Source organism: Zingiber officinale, chromosome 5B (genome assembly GCF_018446385.1).
Source record: "Zingiber officinale cultivar Zhangliang chromosome 5B, Zo_v1.1, whole genome shotgun sequence".
Lineage (NCBI taxonomy): Eukaryota > Viridiplantae > Streptophyta > Magnoliopsida > Zingiberales > Zingiberaceae > Zingiber > Zingiber officinale.
The window spans coordinates 115912633-115918632 of NC_055995.1; positions in this window are offsets into that span (position 1 = coordinate 115912633).

Below are 6000 nucleotides of genomic sequence, written 5' to 3' on the forward strand. Positions count from 1 at the left end.
ATGATCACGCTCTCCTAATATGCACCTTCGTTGATGTAGATGGCGAAGTAGCCACCATCTTCAATAGTAGTGTCGTTAGGGGAAAAATAGATGGCTTCCCCGATGATGCTAAAGTTGTCAGTGTCGTCTTGGGCCACTCTCATCGACTAGCAAGCACGACCATGTCGAGTCCAACCACGATCAAACAAAGAAGGAAGAAGGCAAGAAGAGCTCCCCTTGACACCATTGAAACACGATGGTGCAATTGAAGAGTTACGATAGAAAATCTATATATATCAGCAACAAAGCGCATATAAGTGCGAACAAAACTTCATCAAATTGCTAAAGTCTCGTATTACGATAATTACATATGCAAATAAAGAAAGTGTGTTGCTACCATTTTTTTAGATAGGTTGAGTGTGAATAGAACTTCATCAAATTGGCAGTCTTTGGAGATGAGGGAGTTTGGTAGTAGTGGTTCAAAATGATGGGGAGTAATAGGTGTGGATGCCCAACTATAGTTAATCTACTGACTCAAACAACCATAGATGCCTACCAATAATATCGATGGGGCACAACGCTTAAGCAGAGGAAGAAAGACTTTGTTATTAAGAGGATAAAAGGCAAAGTTAGGGAGAAATAGAACTTCCATCTTGATCCTACTCCGAGATCTTCAAGGTTGACTCGTTAGTGTGCTTGTAGGAAAGTTGACTACTGTTGAAAAGATTGTCACAAGAGACAAGTCAAAAGTTGATTTAGGAAGAAGAACCATAGAGTCTCTTTTTCTTCCCTTTCCTTTCGCTTAGCGTTATCCTTTTATACCTTTTTGGTGAACCCTTCGTCTTCCCCTATTTAATGATGTTGCATCTATTATAGAGGATCTTTGTTTTTTCTTCTTCCATGTATTGACTCAGCTGCATGAGATGTTAAAACAGATAGGAGATCGGTCATACCAGTGCACCAAAGATATACCTTGTCGACTTGGGCATATGTAAATGTCGTGTTTATGTCCGATCGACTTGATTAACAACCAATTGGGAGGGCCTATAGTTGATCGGTTAGAACAAGGGTTATATCTATTATGCGTTGACCTTGACTCTGACTATCACATCATCCCTTATATTGACTTTTTGACGGCACTTCGTGTCGTCTTTGGACTGCGACATTACAAGTGTGTGGAAAAGGATAACACTAAGTGAAATGAAAGGGGAGAAAAAAAAGACCCTACGGTTCTTTCCTAAATCAACTTTCGACTTGTCTCTTGTAGTGATTTTTTTAACAGTGGTCAACTTTCTTGCTAGCACACAGACGAGTCAACCTTGAGGATCTCGAAGCAGTATCAAATTAGCGTCATCTATGGGAACTCTATTCCTAAATCAGATACTCATGGATGACACCGAACATATTACTCTAACTCAAGCAAAGTTGACTTAGATTGTAGCTGACACTGTGAGAGATGCACTACTATAGCAGGAAGTGAACCAAGTGCAACAGCAGTAGGCAATAGGGCCTTGGGAGCGAGTAAACCTCCCTCCACTTAGAATGGTGCCTCCTGCACAAACGGAACAACCCCACTTATCCCGATCGACATCAAGGCAAATTGGTGATGTGGGTTGCATCCGATCGAGCATCTTGGGGGTGCTCGATCAATGGAGTCATCTGTTAGAAATACTTCCCCACGCGATTCTTCTCAGGCACAGGCACCAACAAAGGGACGATTAGGAAATCTGGTCATTTCTCCTTTCATCTTCAATATTCTAGAGGATCCATTATCTCGTCATTATTGACCACCAACTACAAGAGACTACATTGGTTCAACGGATCCCAAGGATTATATTTGTATGTTTAAGAATATGTCACTACAACACCAGTATTTAGATGGAGTGAAGTGTAGGGTATTCCTAACTACTCTCTCGGGATCAACACAAAGGTGATTTTCTCAACTCCCACCAAACTCTATTCACTCGTTTGGAGAATTCAAGAATATATTTCTACACCACTTTTCTAGCAATAAGAGGTATCACAAAACCTCTATAAATTTATTTGCCTTGAAATAGAAGCTGAAGAAGACGTTGAAGGACTATATTCAAAGGTTTAATAGGATGGAACAAGACGTCCTTTCGGCTACCTCATAAATACTTATGAGTGCATTCTCACATAGCCTTCTAAAGGGAGATTTTTTTTCAGATCTTTAATGAGAAAGCCCCTGCTAGTTTTAATGATTTACTTGGTCGATAAGTCAAGTATATGAATATGGAAGAAGTTCAATTTGCTCATAGAAAGGACCTTGGAATTCCAAACCAACCTAATAGTTAGCCCAAGCAAAGAGCACCTCCTTTTCCTTTGAAAGCCGAGGAATCTTACTTGTACAAACACAAGAATCGTTGAGCAGAAGGAGCCATTCAATATATAAAGGTTGCTCCTCTAGACCAACATTTAGAGTCCTAAACCTCCAAAGTAGGAGCGTTTTTGCATTTACCATAAGTGTCGTGGGCACACCACAGAAGACTGCTACACCTATAATAATCACCAACAAAGAGCTGCCACTCATACATGGTATAAAAAGTCGAGGTATGTTTCATCTTGGTCGACTCAACCAATCTAGGACAATAGCTAATCGATATAGCAAGATCAATGAGAACATGAGCCCCCGAAACAACAAAGAGAGGTTTTACAGTCGTTTGAAGAAGAGGACCAGAGGAAACAAGAAAAGGGAAAAGTTATTGCTTGGGGGCCTACAAAAGGCCTAATCAGGATAATCTCTGGAGGACCAATTAATGGTGACTCCAACCGAGCGAGAAAAAGTCATGCTTGCCAATTAGAAGTTCATGCTGTGGGAACTAGTTGGGATCGAAGAGTCGGTCCTTCTATCAGCTTTGGGCCTGAAGAACTTAAGGGGATTGAAGCATCACATGAGGATGCCCTGGTAATCGAAGATCTAATTGCAAATTATATTGTTAAGAGGATTTTTGTGGATATAAGAAGTTCCGTGAATATTATCTATAAAAGGATAATGGGCCAAATACAAATTGATAATGAAGAATTGCAACCCTTGGCTACACCATTGATCGGGTTTACTGGGCATCAAGTATAGCCGCTTGGAATGATTACCTTCTCAGTATCACTCGAAGATGCTGCTCTAGAGAGGACCAGGAGGACACCTTTTATGGTGGTTGGCACTGCTTCTTCCTATAATGTGATTTTGGGGAGACTCATACTAAACGTCTTCCAAGCAGTTGTCTCCACTTATCACCAGAAGATCAAATTTCTGGTGGACAACTAGGTGGAGGAAGTGAGGGGTGACCAACTAGCATCTCAAAAGTGTTATGTGGAAGTTATTCGACTTGAGTCTGAAAAGTTCGGAGAACTCTGGAAAGTTTATAAATTGCCCAAAAGCTTCCTTTACCCGGATTGACTAAATATGAGAAACCTCACCAACCGAAGGAAGATGAACAAGAGGAGATACGCATTCATCCTGAGCGAGAAGACGATGTTACATGAATCTCTGCCAATCTAGAACCAGGCTTGAAGCAAAAACAAGTAGATTGCTTTAGGAAAAACTATGATATCTTTGCCTGGTCAACAAATGAAGTCAAAGGTATTTTTCTTAAGCTGATGGAGCATAAATTAAATATATTGCTTGATTTTCGACAAGTCAAACAGAGAAGGAGACATTTCAGTGCTCAACAAAATAAGATCATCCGAGGAAAAGTAGACAAACTACCTGAGGCAGGACATATAAAAAAGGTACAATTCCTAACCTGGCTTGCAAATGTTGTATTGGTACCAAAAGTGGGTGGCAAATGATGTGTCTGCATTGACTCCCAGGACCTCAATCAAGTGTGCCTAAAAGATTATTATCCCCTCCCTCACATAGACCAGATGGTAGATTCAACCTCTGGATGCGAGTACATCTATATATTGGATGCTTATCAAAGCTATCATCAAGTCTTGTTAGCTCTTAGTGATCAAGAAAAAGTAAGTTTCGTCACTACAGACGGAACATATTACTACACCGCTATATTGTTCAGTCATAAAAAAGCAAGAACCACTTATTAAAGGATGATGGATACGGTGTTTAAACATTAGATCGGGCAAAATCTGGAGGTTTATGTGGATGACTTACTCTTACAGATAATCCAAGGCAAAGATTTAATTTCAGACATTCAACAGACTTGTGATACTTTGAGAAGACATATGTTCAAATTAAATCCAAAGATGTCTTTGGAGTTAAAAATGAGCGTTGTTTGGGATATATGGTGACCAAATAGGGCATCGTGCCTAATCCAGAAAAGGTAGAAGGTCTGTAGCATATAACTCCTCATTGGAATCTTCAAGAAACTCAAAGATTAGAGGGTCGAATAATAGCTTCGTCTAGGTTTATTTCCCAAATGGTCGATCAGAGTCTTCCATTCTTTAAAGTCCTTCGCAAAGCTTCTAAATTTGAGTTGGACACCAGATGTGATCAAGCCTTCAACTAGCTCAAGGAATATATAGCTGGTCTACCCGTACGATCCAAACCTATAGTAGGAGAAACATTATTCTTATATTTATCGATGACTGAGCAAGCTGTCGGCTCATCCCTATTGTAGGAAGAAGGTACGGTTCAATATCAAATTTATTTCCATAGTCATTTATTAAAAAATATAGAAGGCAGATATTCCGTGCTAGAGAAGTTGGTATTTGGCTTGGTTTTAATTGGTCGATAGTTGAAGCCATATTTTCTGACTCATCCCATTATTGTCCTTACGAATTTCCAGCTTGGTCGGGTCTTGATAAACCCTGAAGTTTCTAGGTGGCTTGTTAAATGGACAACTAAGCTCGGAGAATATGATATCCAATATCAACCCTGCATGACAGTCAAAGCACAGACTCTGGTAGATTTTATGGCAGAAATATCCAATTCTGATTGTGAAGAAACTTGGAAGGTATATAAGAATAACTCTTCCAATTGGCTAGCTAGTGGAGTTAGAACATTATTAATTCCACCTCGGCAGGATACTCTATAGTTAGTCGTTCGTCTTAACTTTCAATCTTCAAACAATGAAGCCGTCTTTAGGCAGCAAAAAGAATGGGCGCTGCTCGAATAATTATATATTTAGATTCACAGTTGGTAGCACAGTAGTTGGAAGGAGCTTTCGAAATAAGGAATGAGCGGCTGAAATGATATGTGGAGGCTTTTGAACAGTTAAAAAATAACTTTCAAGAAGTAAGCCTTTAGAAGATACCCCAATCGGAGAATTTGAAGGCAGATGAGTTGCAAAAATGATAAGTGTTTTAGCTATGTGAACTTTGGATGATCCGACCTCTCGAACTTTATATATTGCTCATATAGACCAAATTTCCAAGAGGAAGTAGATTGGAGAGTTTCTATAATTTCTTTTCTCTGGCATAGAATATTACCAGCTGATTTAGCTGAAGCCCGCTTAATTAAGAGAAGAGCCCCTCGGTATACATTAATAGGGGAGTAGTTATATCGTCGAGCATTCACTCGTCCTATACTCAAATGCCTTGAACACAACGACATGGATTATGTCATGAGGAAAATTCATGAAGGTATATGTGGTAATCAAATAGGAGGACAAACCATGGTTCGGAAGGTTTTGTTAGCTGATTATTTTTGGCCAACACTGCAGGCAGATACAACTAAGTTTGTTGCTACTTGCGAGCACTGTCAAAAACATCAACCCTTGTCCCATGGCCCAACCGAGTTCCTCAAAACTTTCACCGTCTCGTATCCCTTTGATAGATGGGGAATGGATATAGTGGGTCCCTTCCCATCCGACCCACAATAGAAGGAATTTATATTGGTCATCATTGATTATTTTTCAAAATGGGTAGAAGGTGGGGCTCTCGCTCAGATTACAGTAGAGTCAATTATGAAAGCTTTGTGGCGAAACATTATTTGCCGATATGGAATTCCTCACAATATAGTATCCGATAATGATCAATAATTTTAGGGACACAAACTTCGAGAATGTAAAGGACTTGGCATTTAACAAGCTTTCACATCCATAACTT